We start from the raw sequence: 20,001 nt of genomic DNA on the forward strand, positions 1-20,001 counted from the left end.
ATAATCAAACCCAGACAATTGATGCCAGTTGAACTTCATTAACATCAGTTATCCACTGCAGACGAGGATGACTCTCTCAGGGTGAGTCTATAGGTGGCTGTACAGACTGATGCAGCTACCACAGGCTCTGTTGCACTTGGGGTAGAAAGTGGTTACGAGAAGGGATGGGTAGAGGCATCGGTGCGCCTGGCTTCCACATTTTTCCGGTGGCAAGACCTTCCTACATGCTCCTCCCCCACTTTGGATGGGCCAGTGTTTCCCAGGTGTCTGTGGGAATGCCACGCTTCCCCAATGAGGCCTTGTGGGTATCCCTGAGGCGCTTCCTCTGTCCCCCTGGGGCCCGCCTGCCATTGTGGAACTGGGAGTAGAGCGCCTGCTTGGGGAGTCTTGTGTCACTCATGGGGATGGCGTGCCTGGCCCATCACAGCAAATCAAGGAGGGGTCAGTGTCTCGATGCTGGGGATGTTGGCCTGGTGTGGATGCTTCCTTCTTCCCAGCGGATTGAATGTATAATATTTATCAACACAGGCAGCGCTACCTACCTTTGATCTAAAAGGTTGGTGTCTCAAATCTTACTCCAAAAATGTAACGCAAAATTCAGGGGTGACACTGCAGTGCAGTACTGAGGGAGTGCTGCATCCTGGACAGAAATGCCACCTTTTGAAGGAGATAGTGAAGAAGGCTACATCTGTCACGTCAGATGAATGTAAAAGATTCTGTGGGACTATACCCATTAAAAAGACCAGGCAGTTTGTTCTGATCTCCTGGCCAATATTTGTCCCTCAGTCAATATCACTTCAGACAGCTGGTTTGGTCATTATCACATTGATGTTTGTGGGAGTTTGCTGTTACAACAGTGACTACAAGTTAATTTGGCACGCTGGAATGTACTGAGACCATGAAAGATATAACTGTCTGGCTTACGTGACCAGCTTTGCTCTCTTTCATTTCCCGACTCCTAGGTTTTCATAGTGACCTCTTCTCAGTTTTACTTTAGTCTATTTTCTTCCCTAGCCTGTCCACACCATTTGGTGTGAGTCTGCACATCTGGCAACCTATTTATATTTGCTGGCTGTTTTTGTGTACCCTTCCTCAAAATATTTTCTTTTTAATAAAGTCTTGCTAAATCTTCTCTTTGATTCTCTTTCAATAGATTGTTCAAGTGTCCTGAACTGTAAACTCACTGTGAGTAAATGGCTGCACAGTTTGAAGTCAAAGTAGTTTATAGAGTTAGCTGTGTTTACATTGAGTGATTTCTCCACAACTATTTGAACCAATGCATCTGAAACTTTTACACTTGCAACAGTGAACTTCTGTTTATGACTGACCGTCAATTTGTCTGAAATTTTGCAGACAGAGAGTTTGGTTGTTGGTTGGAGTTTATGTTCTCAATGGCCCATTTGCTTCAATCAATCTCACTTACTTCAAATGTTTAATCAAACTCCAGATAGCTAAAATTTTCCCCACATGCGCAATGCTACTAAAGATAGCTCAAGTTGACTTAAATTGGTCACACGATTTTATCCATCACGTGATTCAATGCTTTTCATAAGTGGTTGTACCCCTGGTAAGATAATTGAAGACAATGGAAAATGTATGGAACAATACATGCCAACATGAAAAATCTGCAGGAGCTGCTCAGTGTTTCATTATAGTAGGCATGGGGCCCCAGAAAGGCTGGAGAAAATAATAATTGCACCGTTAAGTAGAACATTTTCTTGTTGAGTTTTGGGGTAAGTTCAAGAAAGGAATGTCTTTTTACAACCTCAGCATGTCACAAAGTGCTTCAGAAGCCAATGGAGTACTTTTCAATTATAGTCATAGTTACAATATAACAAAAACTCCAGCCATTTTGTGCACCATAAGATCCCACAAGCAGGAAATAGAGTCATAGGGTCATAGAGATTTACAGTACAAAACGGACCCTTCGGTCTAACCCATCCATGCCGACCAGATATCCTAAATTAATCTAGTTCTTTTTGCCAGAATTTGGCCCACATCCCTCTAAAACCTTCCTATTCATATACCCATCTAGGCTGCCTTTTAGATGTTATGATGGTACCAGCCTCTCTCATCTCCTCTGGCAGCTCATTCCATGCACACACCACCCTCTGCATGAAGGGGTTGCCCCTTAGGTCCCTTTTATATCTTTCCCCTTTCACCCTAAACCTATGCCCTCTAGTTCTGGACTCCCCCAACCCAGGGAAAAGACTTTGTCCATTTACCCTATCCACACCCTTCATGGTTTTATAAACCTGTAAGGTCACCCCTCAGCCTCCGACGCTCCAGGAAAACAGCCCCAGCCTGGTCAGCCTCTCCCTATAGCTCAAACCCTCTAACCCTGGCAACATCCTTGTAAATCTTTTCTGAACCCTTTCGAGTTTCACAACATCCTTCCTAAAGCAGGGAAAGCAGAATTGCACGCAGTTTTCCAATAGTGGCCTAACCAATGTCCTGTACAGCTGCAACATGACCTCCCAACTCCTGTACTCAATACTCTGACCAATAAAGATGGCATACCAAACGCCTTCTTCACTATCCTACCTACTTATGAATCCACCTTCAAGGAAATGAAATGATCTGAAATCCTGATTTAATGTTGCTATTGAGGGATAAGGAGACCAAAGGGGATCTCTTCTGTTCTTCCTGGAATTGCATCAAGGAACTTTCTAGAGCTAAAATGGAGCCTGGATTTAATGTCTTACCCAAAAGGGTATGTTCTCTGACCATGCAGCCTGCCCTCAACTCGAATCCCTGATGCCAGCCAAGATTGTGGACTTATGTACAAACAGAAATTGTTGGAGAAACTCAGCAGGTCTGGCAACATCTATAGGAAAAAAGCAATTAACGTTCAGAATCTGGTGACTCGGTTCATGAAACATTAACTCTGCTTTCTTCCCACAGTTGCTGCCAGACCTGCTGAGTTTATCCACAATTTCGGTTTTTGCTTCAGATCTCTGAGCATCTGCAGTTCTTTGTTTTATACAGATGTCTCTGGAATAGGACTTCACTCATCAACTTCAGACTAAAAGGCAAGAGTTCTACCAACTGAGCCGAGGCTAACACGTTGTTCAACAGTCCTTTCCTCAGTATCAGAGGAATAGAGAACAAAGTTATACAAAAACATGAAAGGAGATGTAAGTATTGAAAGCACCAGAGTTATTTTCTGAGAGACATATGAGCCAATGAACCAAGAAGTGACAGATGGAGTTTAATTTAAATAAATGTGAGGTGCTGCATTTTGGAAAAGCAAATCAGGGTAGAACTCATGCATGAAATGCTAAGATCTTGGGGAGTGTTGCTAAACAAAGAGACTTTGGAATGCAGGCTCGGAGTTCCTTGAAAATGGTGTCGCTGGTAGATAGGATAGTGAAGAAGGCATTTGGTATGCTTTCCTTTATTGATCAGAGCTTCGAGTATAGCAGTTGGGAGGTCATCTTGCGGTTGTACAGGACATTGGTTAGGCCGCTTTTGGAATATAGTGTGCATTTCCAGTCTCCATCCGATTAGAAGGATGTTGTGAAACTTGAAACAGTTCAGAAAAGATTTATAAGGACGTTACCAGGATTTGAGGGCTTGAGCTATAAGGAGAGGCTGAATAGGCTGGGGCTGGAATATCGGAGGCTGAGGGTGACCCTATAGAGGTTTATAAAATCATGAGGGGCATGGACAGGATTAATAGACAAGGTCTTTTCTCTGGGGTGGGGGAGTCCAGAACTAGAGGGCATAGGTTTGGGGTGAGAGAGGAAAGATTTAAAAGGGACCTAAGAGGCAATCCCTCCATACAAAGAATGGTGCCTAGAATGAGCTGCCATAGGAAGTGCTAGAAGCTGGTAAAATTGCAATATTGAAAAGGCATCTCAATGGTTATATGAATAGGAAGGGTTTAAAGGGATATGAGCCAAGTGCTGGCAAATGGGACTGGGTTAGTTTAGGATATCTGGCCGGCATGGACAGGTTGGACCAACGGGTCTGTTTCCGTGCTGTAACTCTATGAGTATATGATTTTAAATGTCTGACAACTTGCACTCTTCCTGAATTTTAGAATTGTAACACTTTATTTGAAGCATTTTCTCAATGTGGTGAAATTGGCAGTGGCAATTTTTAGAAGGTTAAAAATCACACAACACCAGGTTATCGTCTAACAGGTTTATTTGGAAGCACTAGCTTTCGGAGCGCTGCTCTTTCATCAGGTGGTTGTGCAGTATAAGATATTCCACAACCATCTCCTGAAGAAGCAGCGCTCCAAAAGCTAGTGCTTCCCAATAAACCTGTTAGACGATAACCTGGTGTTGTGTGATTTTTAATTTTGTACACCCTAGTCCAACACTGGCATCTCCAAATCAATTTTTAGAAGGACATTCTCCTGATGTTACTGAAAGTTATTTTTCATTAGGAATTAATTACTTCTTATATTTTACACTTGCTTTGCAGCTATAACTTTGTATTCATTGCTGTATTCGATCACCCTCTGATCTTTGTGATTTTGTATAATATGATTTGTCTGTACTACATGCAAAACAAAATTTTTCTTCATACTTATGTACATATGCCAATAATAAATCAAATGAAATCAAATGAATTGCAAGAAACAGTGTAATCACTGGAAAGAAGAAGAAAATATGTGATAGCACAGTTGAAATGCCCATTTGGCCATTAGACTGATTAGGGATAGTCAACATGGCTTTGTGCGTGGGAAATCATGTCTCATGAACTTGATTGAGTTTTTTGAAGAAGTAACAAAGAGCATTGATGAAGCAGAGCAGTGGATGTGATCTATGGACTTCAGTAAGGCGTTCGACAAGGCTCCCCATGGGAGACTGGTTAGCAAGGTTAGATCTCACAGAATACATGGAGAGCTAACCATTTGGATACAGAACTGGCTCAAAGGTAGAAGACAGAGGGTGGTGGGTGGAGGGTTGTTTTTCAGATTGGATGCCTGTAACCAGTGGAGTGCCACAAGGATCAGTGCTGGGTCCACGACTTTTCATCATTTACATAAATGGTTTGGATGCGAGCATAAGAGGTACAGTTGGTAAGTTTGCAGATGACACCAAAGTTGGAGGTGTAGTGGACAGCGAAGAGGGTTACCTCAGACTACAACAGGATCTGGGCTAATGGGCTGAGGAGTGGCAGACAGAGTTTAATTTAGATAAATGTGAGGTGCTGCATTTAGGGAAAGCAAATCTTAGCAGGACTTATACATTTAATAATAAGGTCCTAGGGAGTGTTGCTGAACAAAGAGAGTTTGACATGCAGGTTCATAGCTCCCTGAAAGTAGAGCCACTGGTAGATAGGATAGTGAAGAAGGCATTTGGTATGCTTTCCTTTAATGGTCAGAGCGTTGAGGCTAAGAGTTGGGAGGTCATGTTGCGGCTGTACAGGATGTTGGTTCGGCCACTTTAGGCTGGGGCTGCTTCCCCTAGAGCATCGAAGGCTGAAGGGTGACCTCAAAGAGGTTTATAAAATCATGAGGGGCATGGATAGGATAATTAGACAAAGTCTTTTGCCAGGGGTGGGGGAATCTAACACTAGAGGGCATAGGTTTAGGGTGATTGGGGAAAGGTACAAAATGGACCTAAAGGGTAATGTTTTCACACAGAGGGTGGTACGTGTATGGAATGAGCTGCCAGAGGAAGTGGTGCAGGCTGGTACAATTACAGCATTTAAAAGTCATCTGGATGGGTATATGAATAGGAAGGGTTTAGAGGGATATGGACCAAGTGGTGGCAAATGGGTCTAGATTAGGTTGGGATATCTGGTTGGCTTGGACAAGTTGGACTGAAGGGTCTGTTTCCGTGCTGTACAGCTCTATGACTCTATTACAGGAAAAGCTGTAGGCAGCAAATATACATTTCTTAGAGAGCCGAAGTTGGTTATGTCTTAAGGGTAGGGAGATATTAAACTTTTACAAAAGTGGTGCATTCAAGTAATTTTGTGCAATTTTTTATTCAACATTTGATTGATTGTTCATTGTCATCCCGACAGCAGAAATATCTATGATGAGATTTGATTGACACATTCAAAATTATATGAGCATGTTTTTGGTTAAATAATTTAGAGAAAGGTTAGCAAGCATAGGACACCAAATTCAGTTACTTGGCAGAAGAACCAAAAGTGATATTAGGATTGGGGTTCTGTAGTGAGTGCTATGATCTGGAATGCATGACCTGAATGGGTGGTGAGGGCACATTTAATTATAACAATTGGAACAGCAAAGTGGGTAAATATATTCAGAGCTGAAAATGTGTTGCTGGTTAAAGCGCAGCAGATCAGGCAGCATCCAAGGAACAGGAAATTCGATGTTTTGGGCACAAGCCCGTCAAATTTCCTGTTCCTTGGATGCTGCCTGACCTGCTGCGCTTTAACCAGCAACACATTTTCAGCTCTGATCTCCAGCATCTGCAGACCTCACTTTTTACTTAAATACATACAGAGGAAAAGTTTGTAGGGATATGGGGAGAGAGCAAATGTATTCCAAACCTGTAATTCTCACAGGGTTTTTTTAATTCTTTTGTGGGATGTGGGCATTACATTTTTAAATATTCCAAAAATATACATTATTCATAAAAAAAATCCATTTGTATATATATATGTCACAAATGCCATTTGGTTCTGTACAGTTGCATAACAAGTAAACAAACAGACCATTGGACCTTGACTCAATCCAAAAGAATCAATAACCTCTCTTATACATACAATACTAATATTTACATTTACATGAGGCACTAGGATGGTCCGATAATTGAACAGACTGCCCTTTACTATCAGCAGAAAGACCTCAAAAAGTGGCCTTTCCCAACTGTGCCTTGGTGGCAGCTGCCCATCCCTAATTGCCCAGAGAGCAGTTAAGAATCAACCGCATTGCTGTGGATCTGGAATCACATGTAGGTCAGACCAGGTAAGGACAGCAGATTTCCTTCTTTAAAGCACATTAGTGAACTAGATGGAATTTTAATGAGAATTGTGACAAAGTCATTAAATATGAGACTAGCTTTTCTAAAAAAAATTTCACATTTTAAAAATTGTATTCAAATTCACGAGATGCCATTGTTGAAATTGAACTGATACAGGAGAAAGTGAGGTCTGCAGATGCTGGAGATCAGAGCTGAAAATGTGTTGCTGGAAAAGCGTAGCAGGTCAGGCAGCATCCAAGGAACAGGAAATTCGACGTTTCCTGTTCCTTGGATGCTGCAGACCTCACTTTCTCCTTGAAGATTTTAATCTACTGCGAATCCTCTTGCAAGGATGCCCATTCCTGAAGAAGGGCTTATGCCTGAAACGTCGAATTTCCTGTTCTTTGGATGCTGCCTGACCTGCTGCGCTTTTCCAGCAACACATTTTCAGCTTTGAACTGATATACCCAAGAACATTATCCAGGGTTTAAGCATCACTGCCACCATCACCATCAGCTTCACCCCCTCATGCCACGTACACTTCCCCACATCAGAAAATCCTGCCCCATACATTATGAGATCCCTTACAGCCCCTTGACTGGCGTCTGTTTCCCAAAAATCCAACCGTTATCCCAATAGATGGAGCCCTTCCTTTCCTCCTCCAGGGAACCTAGCTACGATGATCAGCTTGTGACTTATGGAATTTTATCAGAGACAGATCCCATCATTTCTTGCTCCTCTGTGTCACTTTGGCTACAAATGATTCTGTTCTAGTCTGTCCAACCTCTAGAATAGAGCTTCTGTTTACAAACAGTGGATATTTCCTCCCTACCCCCTCACTTAAAGGGAAAGGTTCTTGCCAAGACAAGTACCTTAGAAGAGATTTTGTCTGGCATTGGTGAATGATATATTTGAATTAGCAACTTAGGTTGAAGAAGGAGAAGGAGTTCATGTCATTTACTATAAGAGAAAATATATATCTATTGCCAAACCTCCCACTCTGAGAATGATGAGCCAGCTTTGAATCTGATACATCTGTTGGTGGTTTATGGCAGGATGCTTTTAACTCTCTGTCAAAATAAAATACATTCCCTACAAAGAACCTGGATGTTGAATTAGACATGTGACAAAATAAGAGACAAATTATGTTCTTCTGGATAACACAAAGTATAATAACAACACAGAAGGAAACCATTCAGCCCATCAATGTCCAGGTTGGTACTTTGTAGACCAATCCAGTCAGACCCATTTCCCTGCTCTAGCTCTGTAGCCCTGAAAGTTTATTTCCTTCAAGTGCTCATACTATGGAAATCATTCATTGGCTCTGCTTCGAACATCCACATAAGCAGTGGATTTGAGATCTTCTGTGTAAAGAAGCTCTTTCCCACATTCCTTTTCCAAAATCTCCTCTTGCTGTTTTTGTTCCAAGGGAAATGACCCCAGTTTCTAAATCTAACCTTGGTAACGAAGAACCATTTAATTGACTCCCCTCCTTCCTTTTTAAGGATTCTTGTGCCCTCCCTGAAGTGTAGTGACAAGAAGTGGATACAGTATCCTATTGTGGCTCAACCAGAAGTTTATAAATGGATCAGCTACACATAATTGAGGAGTATAAGTTGTGCTGCCATGTTTGGCTTTGGTCCCTACATTTCTTCAGGAACAAATTAATCTTGCCAGGTAATAAAAGATTGGCTCAATGAATGTTTCAATGCTACATCTGGTGCCACACACGAGACTTGCATTGTGCACTAGGTAAGGACAAAGGCCAGGATTTCAGGAGATAGCAGCCAATGAAGGAATGCTGAATGTCTGCATGGGCTTTTCTGATACTGGGCAAGGTGTATATGGGCAGAAAGGTCAATGATGTTGGGCAGGAGCCCACTGAACTGATTTGTTTTGCAGCGTTTAATCTAACTGGGTACCATAAGACCATAGACCATAAGACATAGGAGTGGAAGTAAGGCCATTCAGCCCATCGTTCCACTCCGCCATTCAGTCATGGCTGATGGGCATTTCAACTCCAATTACCAGCATTGTCCCCGTAGCCCTTAATTCCTCATGACATCAAGTCACGAACAAACCATTCAGTTGCCTGCTTTTAAAATTTATATTTTCATGAGAAGCGGGTGTCGCTGGCAAGACCTGCATTTGTTGCCCATCTCTAATTGTCCTCAAACTGAGCATCAGGCCATTTCAGAGGGCAGTTAGGAGTCAGCCATATTGCTGTGGGTCTGGAGCCATATCTCGACCAGATCAGATAAGATTGGCAGATTTCCCTCGCTCAAGAAGCCGAATGGATTTTTATGACAATGATAGTTTCGCAGCAACCATTAATGACACTAGTATTCAATTCCGGATTTGAATGAATCGAATTGAATTAGCTTTATTGTGACTTGTACTCAAATGAGTACAGTGAAAAGTTTATAATCACCACTTCTAGCACCATTTTAGATACAAGGGCACCTCATTACAGCTTCTTCAGTTATAAGATTAGTTGCAGTGTAATAATGTTACCAACACATGGCATCATCTTAGGTACAGAGAACCTAAGTACAATCCTTAGGAACAGAATAGAGAAATGAAGGTAAAAATGTTACATTACAGCTATACACAGTAATAACCATAGGTCAGAAAAACAAAAAATGAAGTTAAATAGATAAACATCACATCTATGAAATGAATTTAAATTTTACCAGTTTCCATGCTGGGATTTGAACTTGTGTCACAAACTCTTTAATACATTATTAGGTGATCCTCTAACCTGCATTACTTTTATGTTTGGTGAATTCTCCACCAGCCCTGAATGTACTCAACCTTTCCAGCTGTCTTTGAAGTTTACAGCTTCACTGATGTGGAGTAATTACCCTTGGCATGTTCGAATTGTCAGCCTGTTGATCCTGAGAAACCACATAATGTGCTCTGAACAGGTCAGGTGGCTGCCATTGGATTATGTGAGGGAATCTGCATCCAGGCATCACATTTAAAACTGCAGTGTCAACTACAATTCCAACCAGAATTTGCTGCAGTTTACTTTCACGTGACTGAAATATATGGGTCAACTTAATCAGGTAAACAACTTCTTGGTTTAAGTTTGTGGGGAGATGGTGGAATGTTTGCCTAGATTCATTCAAAATGTAAATGGGAAATATTTTTGTTCTGAAATAAATCTTTGAGGCTGCTGTATATAGGATAAGTTAAGACCTGAAGTGTGGAGAGTACAATAGGTTTAGGTAGGGTTTTGGATGTATACTTCCCAATGTCCTCCATCCAATAAATATTTGGGTTAATTGTGTTTTCTCATCAATAGAAATTGGTTAGAGTGATTAGTCAACATCTCCATTATTGTTGTACAGAAGCTTGACCCCATCAAGATAAGTAGACCACTTGATGAGCATCCCATCCACCATCTTCAACATTCACTGCCTCCATCACTGCCACACAGTACTAGCCATGTTTACCATCTGCAAGATGCACAGCAGCAGCTTACCGAAGGCTCCTAAATAGCACCTTCTAAATCTGCAATCTACCACCTTGAAGGTCGAGAGCAGCAGTGGCACACATCTCAAAAAAAGTACACTATCACCTGCAAGGTCCCCTTCCAGGTCACGTACCATCCTGACTCTGAACCATATTGCCATTCCTTCAGCGTTGCGCAGTCAAAATCCTGGAACTCTCTTCCTAACAGCACTGTACGTATATGTTAAAATTGAAGGCATGGCCTACGTGAAGAGAAGAGCTATGAGGCTGATTACTAATATCAAAGGATTGAGTGAGGAGGAAAATTTGGAGAAACGCGGTCTCTTCAACTGTGGAAACAGTACATGCAAACGTACAAAATAGGAGCAGAAGGAGACCATTCAGCCTCTTGAGACTGTTCCACTATTCAATAAGATTATGGTTCATGTGTTCGTATTTCAAATCCTTCATACCCATTTATTCCTGACAAGCTTTGATTCACTTGTCTAACAAGAGTCTATTTACATTTACTTTAAATATATTTGATTATCTGGCCTCTGCCTACTTCTGAGAATACTGTGACAAGATCGTAGCGCATGCAAGGTATTAAACAGTAAAAATTAGGTAAATCTGTCGTGCTGTTTCAAGCAGAGAGTAGGGTGAATAGGTTAAATGATTTTTCAAAAGATAATTCACACCAGATATCAAGAAGAACATCTTCATGTAGAGTGGCCAATTTTGGAATGCTTTTCCATGGAGAAAATGGAATGCATGCTATGATAATCAAGATGGCCGGCAAAGATAGCCACCACCTGAGCATATACAAATTGCACTACTTCCTGCTGGCATTAGTAGGGAAGTGATGACCTAGTGGTATTATCGCTGGACTGTTAATCCAGAGACCCAGGTAATGTTCTGGGGAACTGCATTTGAATCCTTATCAAGGCAGATGGTGGAATTGAATTCAATAAAAATCTGGATTTAAGAATCTAATGATGACCATGAAAATTGGTCAATTGTTGGTAAAACCCATCTGGTTCACTAATAGGTATGCAGAATACAGGAGCAGAATTGGGCCATTCGGCCCATTGAGTCAACTCCACCAATTGATCATGGATGATTTGTTCTCACCCCCATTTTCCTTCTTCTCCCCATATCCCTTCAACCCATTACCAATTAAAAATCCATCTAACTCCTCTTTAAATTTACTCACTGTCCCAGCAGCCACCGCACTTTGGGGTAGCGAATTCCACAGATTCATAACCTCAACTCTATTTTCAGTTTGCTACCCCTTATCCTAAGACTGTGATCTCTCATCCTAGAATGCCCCACAAGAGGAAGCATCCACTCCACGTCTACCTTATCCAGACCTTTTATCACTTTGAATGCCTCAATTTGATTTCCCCTGATTCTTCTAAATTCAGAGTATGGGCCTAAACTGTTCAGTCTCTCTTCATACGACAAACCCCACATCTCTGGGATCAATCAAGTGAATCTCCTCTGAACTGCAAAACTCCGCACAATACTCCTGGTGCAGTCTCAACAATATCCTTTAGGAAAGGAAACTGCCATCCTTAGCTGGTCTGGTCTTCATATGACTCCAGTCTCATGCTAATGCGGTTGACTCTGAACTGCCTTCTGGGCAGATTAAGGGTGGGCAATAAATGCTGGCCAAGCCAGTGATGCCCCCATCCCATGAGTGAATTTAATAAATTATCCCTTTCATCTTGGCCGTGAAGGGTCACAGCAATCACAATGGGATATCCCTCGCCACAATAAAGAAGGTTTTGGCTGACAACAGTCTTGATGTGGTGAAGCTCCGCTCCCACTGGCTCCTTCACGATCACTGAGAAGGTAACCCAGGTGGAAAGTAAGAAAGAAGACAAAGAACACAGCAGACGGGAAACAGTTCGTGACAAAAACAGCAGGAAAGAAGACCACTGCCAAAAATAAACAATTTGCAAATGTAAAAATCTGAACCTAAAGACTCCTGTCAGAGCCACAACATCTGTCTGAACAGAGTTGAACCCACAATGCTCCCTGTCCATAAGCCAGGCTTATTCTTAATAGAAGTTCAAAAAAGATTCACAAGCATGTTTCCGGGGTTAGAGGGTTTGAGCTACATCTAGATTAGACTGGTGCTGGAAAGGCACAGCAGGTCAGGCATCATCCGAGGAGCAGAAAAATCAACATTTCGGGCAAAATGCTGTGCTTTTCCAGCACCACTCTAATCTAGACTCTGGTTTCCAGCACCTGCAGTTCTTGTTTTTACCCAGTTTGAGCTACAGGGAGAGGCTGAACAGGCTGGGTTGTTTTCCCTGGAGCATCAGAGGCTGAAGGGTAACTGTATAGAGCAGACCTGGGCATTTTACGGCCCGCAGGCCATATCCGGTCCATTGGTCGTTCCTGTCCAGCCCGCATGAGGTCAATCTTAAATTAGAACATAAATGAAAAAGTATTTATGCCATTCACACAATGCAACTGTGTTGCTTTTGCTTTGAAAAGGATGCTTTTTTTATTTACGTATGGACGCACATGCCCGTGTATGTGCGTGTGTGAACAGCTAAAAGTGATGCTTGCTGGCTAGCCCTCAAAATGTCAGCTCACGCCAAGACAAGTTATGTCACATCCCACAAAATCGCCAGAAACAGTAAACCGTTTTCTGAAGGAGAGTTTGTTAAGGAGTGCTTGTTGGACTCTGCAGAACTAATATGCCTGGAATAAAAGGAGGCATTTGAGAATGTGCCCCTCTCCCGATGCATTGTAACAAGAAGGATTGGGGACATCGTGAGAAATCTGGAGCTTCAGCTGCAGCACAGAGCGGTCAACTTTGACTTTTTTTCCTTGGCTTTGGATGAGAGCTGCGACGGACATGACACAGCCCAGCTACTCATCTTCGTACGTGGGATAACTACGGACTTTAAAATCACGGAGGTGCTGGCAGCCATGCAGTCAATGAAAGGGACAACAACTGGTAATGATTTGTTCACAAAGGTAAATGCATGTTTGGACACGTTGGGACTAAAATGGGACAAGCTGGCGGGTGTGACAATGGATGGTTGTCCAAATCTAACGGGAAAAAATGTTGGACTCTTAAAGAAAATGCAGGATAAATTGACAGAAATTGACCCTGAACTGAAAGTGGTATTTTTGCATTGTATTATACATCAGGAAGTGTTGTGTAAGTCAGTGTTAAAAATTAACCATGTGGTTGATGTTGTAACTAAAATGGTTAACTTCATCAGGGCAAGAGCTTTGAATCACAGGCAGTTTGTTGCACTGAACATCGTGACATAGGCTACAACAGGTGGCTCAGCCTGGGCAAAATACTGAAAAGTGTATGGGACCTGAGAGAAGAGATTCAAGATATCAGTGTGAAGAAAGGGAATGGCATTTCACAGCTTTCAGATGGAGGCTGGATTGTAGACCTTGGTTTTGCTGTTGATGTGACTGCACTTATGAATGAACTAAATGTGAAGCTGCAGTGCAAGGGCCTTTTTGTGCATGAAATGTACAACTTGGTGAAGGCTTTTATGAGAAAGTTGCAGCTTCTCGCAAGCCAAATGGAGGACAACATTCTCACCCACTTGCCAACACTGAAAGAAGCCGTACCTTCAGCTGATCACCTCCAGGTACTCATCTATATTAGAAGCACTGCATGGTGAATTTTCAAGGCGATTTCAAGACTTTAAAACGGTTGAGAATGAAATCCACATGATGTTTTCCCCCATTTACATACAATGTGGAGAATGCATCTAGTGATGTTCAGCTTGAACTCACTGACCTGCAGTCAGACACACTTCTGGCAGAGTACTTTAGGTCAGTCTCACTGCTTGATTTTTACTCTTCCCTCAAAGAGGAGAACTTTCCACACGTGAGGAGGCATGCTCAGAAGACTCTAGTCCTCTTGGATCTACCTATATATGCGAACAGACATTCTCGGTGATGAAGTTCAACAAATCCAAATACAGATCCTCTATCACTGATGATCACTTCTCAGCTGTCCTTTGCATATCCACCTCAGACATTCATCCAGATTTCAGTGCACTTGTTCAAGCCTAAAACAGACTGGATTATTCTCACAGTAAAATGAACTAAAAAACAGTTGTTTGTTGTTTGTAATACTGAACAATGATGAAACAACTTTTCATTATTGGTTTGTGAGATTAACATGTTAAAAATAAAATGAAATACTGAAATTATTGTTTTTACTGTTTATTTCTTCTATATTTAACCTACACCACAATTCTTTATCTTTATTATAACAGAATATCCTTATTCTTTTGATTATAAGTTTCAGTGCAAAACTATATAATTTAGTACTTTTTACAATGGGACAAAATTAATACTGAGCAGAATTATGTTCAACTTATTGTTGGTTCGGCCCTCCAACACAATTCAGGTTTCTCATGTGGCCCCTTGGAAGAAATAATTGCCCACCCATGGTATAGAGGTTTATAAAATCATGTGGGGCATGGAAAGAATAGATAAACAAGACCTTTTCTCCAGGGAAGGGAGTCCAAAACTAGAGGGCTTAGGTTGAAGGTGAGAGGGGAAAGATTTAGAAGAGACCTGAGAAACATATCGGTCATGATTGAATGGTGGAGCAGATTCAGGGGGCAGAATGGTCTAATTCTGTCCTCTATCTAAAGAACTTATTTCACAAACACTTAAACACAAACACCTAAAGAATATTTCTGAACCAATTGGGTGAAAGCAATTAGTGTCTTCTTTAAAGGCAAATGATACATTATTGCTTGACTCATAGCACAGTTTCATGCAGAGCGAATGCATGTATGGAATGAGCTACCAGAGGTAGTGGAGGAGGCTGGACAATTACAACATTTAAAAGGCATCTGGATGGGTACATGGATAGGATGGATTTGGAGAGATATAGGCCAAATGCCAGCAAATGGGACTAGATTAATTTAGGACATCTGGTCAGCAAGGATGAGTTGGACCGAAGGGTCTGTCTTCGTGTTGTATGTCTCTATGACTCCATGACTACTGCGGGTGTTGACTTTTGCCTGAATTTAATGTTTGTTAAATTCCCGCTTTCCCTGTCATAACAAAACTGTCTAGTGGATATTTCAGTTCATCTTTTTGCACGTACTCACATTTTGGATTACCTAGAGGTGGTGTTTATAGATTTCATAGCCATGAGAGTAACGGCAACTAAGACACTGAGGGCTTCAGAATTGGGTAGGTGTGAGGGAAGGAACCTAGGTGGCTGAACTTGTGACGAATGATTCATTCTCATCTGTGACACGATGGAACAAAAAGCTGCAAATGGTTTTACAGAGTTTTGAATGCACAACCTAGACTTAAGGAATGTCAGGATGCAGCGATATTAAATATGAAAAGCTTTCCTTCTGTGTTTCAAGACAACTTTTCTGATTAGTTCATGGAATGTGGGTGTCACTGACTAGCTCAGCATTTATTGCCCATCCCTACTTGCTTATATTAAGGCAATTAAGAATCAGCTGCCTTAAAATAGATCTGGAGTCACATGTTGACCAGACTGAGTAAAGATGGCAGAATTCCTTCTCTAAAGAATATTACTGAACCAGATGAGTGATAGCAATTAATGGCTTCTTTAAAGGCAAATGATACATTATTGCTTGATTCATAGCACATCATCTGGCCTCAAAAAGTGTCTTAATATTAGGGTTCGCTTTGGGTTTTCTAACTTCTTGGTAGCAGCATCAATAATTCAAATGTTTGTGAAATAAGACCTTCAGATAGAGGACAGAATTAGATCATTCTGCCCATTGAATCTGTTCCACTATGCAATCATGGCCGATATGTTTCTCAATCCCAATTTCCTGCCTTCTCCCTGTATCCCTTGACCCCTTTACAAATCAAGAACCTGTCTATCTCTGTCTCGATTGCACTCACTGTAGATGAAAGGGTAGTTGTGTTTTGTAAATTCTGTTTATTACTCCAGTGAGTTTTGATGTCTGTGGAACAAGCCCACATAAATGTCTTTGATTTCCCTATTTTGTCCAGAGCTTTACATTTTGCTCATTTCAGTTGGATTCCAGTTTCCCACTCACCAAATTAAGGAAGCAGTTCATTGTCTGCTGTTGCTATCTGCATATATACTAATTGGATTCCCCACTGTATTGTGCTGAGGAGTTAGTGAGCCAGCAAAAGGATGGAAATCTCGTCTCAACATGTTGGTATTCTCACATTAATAACTTAGCAATGAACATCTAGTGACTACACTCCCAGTGAGCCGCTTCAGGAGAAATATCTGAATAAAAGCAAAATACTGCAGATACTGGAAATCTGAAACAAAGAATCACCCTTCTTTAAGAAATGATATCAGTTTGTTGGTGGCAGTTCTGAGAAGGTTTACCAGAATGATTCCTGGGATAGAGGGATTGTCTTATGAGCAAAGGTTAAACACTTTGGGATTTTAAAAGAATGAGAGATCATCTCATTGAAACGTTGGGGATTCTAAAGGGACTTGACAGGGTAAACGCTGAGAGGATGTTTCCCTGAAGCGGAGGTCTAGGAGCAGAATAAAGAGGAGTCAATTTAAGACTGAGAAGACACCAAATTTCTTCTCTGTGGGTTGTGAGTATTTGATACTCCTTGTCACAGGAAGCTGTGGAGGGCATGCTTGTAGAAAGATTCTTGACCTGGAAGGGAATTCAGGATTATTGGGAAAATACAGGGAACGGGATATGTGGAATGTTGGATTAGCCATGATCCTGCTGAATAGCAAAGCAGGATTGAAGGGCTGTACAACCTACTCCTGCTCCTCTTTCTTCTGGTCTTCTCAAACTCCCCCCTCACCTGGCGTATGGTGACTCTCCAGGTAAACCAATACCAGTCATCTCTTTCCCTCTACTGAGAGAACAGCCCTCTAGTCTGGTAGGATATTGGCGACTTTACCTGTTTTGTGTATTTGTGAATTTTGCTGTGCTCAAAATGTCAGCAAGTTTTTTTTGATTTATTCAAGGGATTTGGCATTTATTGACCATCCCTAATTGCTCTAGAGAGAGTGGTGAGATACCTTATTGAAGTGCTGGACCTCTTGGTGTGTAGAGACACCCACATGCTGTTCAGAAGGGATTTCCAGACTTTTGACCCAATGACAGTGAAGAAACAGTAACTTAATTCCAAATCAGGATGATGATTGGCTTGGAAGAGAAATTGCAGCTAATGGGGTTCCTATACATCTACAGGCCTTGTCCTTTGAGGTGATCATGATCAGGGGCTTAGAAGATGCAGTCAAATGGACCTTAGTGAGTAAATGCAGTGAATCTTGTAATCAAATGAGCTACTTTGGCCAGGATGGTATAGAGCTAAGTGAACCTTGTTGGAGCTGCACCCATTCAGGCATCAACTACTGACCTGTGCCTCACAGGTGATAGACATGTAGTGGGGTGACAGGAGGTATGAGTTACTCACTTCAGAGTTCTTGACCTTTGATCTACACTTGTAGCTACAGTATTTATTTGCTTGGTTCAAAGATTTGATCTTTTTAGATATTTTTATTATGGACTGAGATGGGAAAGTACTGGTTTAAAAGTCAAGTATTGTTGCATTTCTTAAAAGCAAATTCCCTTACACTCACTCATTGGAAGTGCTCTTTTCACAGCTGTTGTTTCAAGCAGTGGGGAAACAGTGTTAGAGAGAGGCTGGATCTGAAGGCTGAGTTTAAGTGACAATTTGATTCATCACAAGTAGCTGATTGAACTGAAATGTGATCAGTTAACAATGACAAAGACCTCCCGTCTACTCACAATTATGTGATTTGGCTTCCAGGTAGCTGAATTACTTGTGGTTGTGAATATTGAGGTCAAAAGCCAATAGACCTCAGGAAGGGAATAATTCATAGAGACTCTTACAGCATATATATATACACATACACACACACACATGCATACACACATACATACACACAAAATGGTGCATCTATTTTCTCCAACTTTTCAAACAGCACATCCAGCTTTGTTTCCTCCATGGGTATGTGTGTTACCCATCACTAACCATTACTGAATTCAGATTCTTGCTGGTCCATTCAGAGAATCAACCACGTTGCAATGCACCTGGAGTCACACATGCAGGTCAGACTCAGTTAAGGACACTGGATTTCTGACCCAAAAGGACATTGGTGAACCAGATGGATTTTTACAGTGATTGATTATAGCTTATAGTGATCATCATCATCATTGGCGGTCCCTCACAGATGAAGATGATTCTGTTCCAATCTCAGGTTGAGTCCATAGGTGGCTATACAGACCGATGCAGCTACTGCAGGCTCTGTTACATGTGAGGCAGGTGGTGGTCATGGGAAGAGGGTGGGTAGGGTGTTGGCGTGACAGCATGCTCCTTTAGCCGTTTCTGGCTGGCTTCCACTTTTTCCCCGTAGCAAGTTTTGAGGTGTTTGACGCCTGCCCGAATGCTCCTCCTCCCCTTTGGATGGTCTTGGACCAGTGATTCCTAGGTATCGGTGGGAACACCGCATTTCCTCAGGGAGGCTTGTGGGTATCTCTGAGGCGCTTCCTCTGTGCCTCTGGGGCTTGCCATATACAACAAGGAATAGCAGAAACTGGAGACCTAAAGGAGAAACAGAAATTGCTGGAGAAACTCAGCAGGTCTGGCAGCATCTGTGGATAGAGAAACAGAGTTAATGTTTCAAGTCCAGTAAAACTTCTTCAGACACGGTTCAGAGTGAGAGTTTTAGCCTGTACTTCTGAATTACTTGTTTAACCACATTACCACCGTATCACCATCAGAACAGTCTGATTCCGATGAAGAGTCCTCAAACTCGAACATGAACTCTGCTTTCTCCCCACAGATGCTGGCAGACCTGCTGAATTTGGTCAGCAATTTCTGTGTTTGGGTTCATGTTGTGTATCTCTTTGTTTCCAACTCTGAACATCATTTCCTGAATCTTGGCTTCCAGCTCAATTTCTGTTCAGGCATAGGAAAAAAACAGCAATTTGGAAACCAATTATAGAAATATTCTACTGTATTATCCAATTATCTGTAATTCCATTGGCTGACAGATTGGTGACTTCAAATGATGCTGCCCTAGATTCAAGCAAATCTTGTATAATTTACAAAGGAATATATTGAATGATATTTCCATAATCATGCAATACTGTACCTTATCACAGTGCTTATTATGGGGTATTTGGGAGTCTTACTAAATTAAACAATCCTCTTTGAAACTAATGGAGGAAGCTCAGTATGCTTCACATCTTAATAAACATGATCACTTCTCAGTTGCTATGTCCAAAAGATATGATGACAGGTAGGACAGTGATGAAATCAGGGAGCAATTTAGCTTTCAGTTGATCCCATTACTGGTTTACTTTTCAAAGGGTCAACAGTAATAGTAATGTTATTGGGTTAATTAGAGGCCCAGGTTAATGCTGTCAGTGTTTGGGCCAAAATCTCACCACAGCAGGTGGAATTTAAATTCAATTAATCAATACAGAAGGGAGATAGAGGGTTTGGTGATGTGGTGCAATGAGAACAATCTCTCTCTCAACGTCGACAACTAACCATTGTATTTAGAAAGAAAGGAGGAGAATACACTCGAACCTACATCAACGGAACTGAGATCAAAAAGGTGGAGAGCATCAAGTTCCTCAGAGTGACAATAACTGACAACCTGTCCTGGACT

Source organism: Hemiscyllium ocellatum, chromosome 21 (genome assembly GCF_020745735.1).
Source record: "Hemiscyllium ocellatum isolate sHemOce1 chromosome 21, sHemOce1.pat.X.cur, whole genome shotgun sequence".
Lineage (NCBI taxonomy): Eukaryota > Metazoa > Chordata > Chondrichthyes > Orectolobiformes > Hemiscylliidae > Hemiscyllium > Hemiscyllium ocellatum.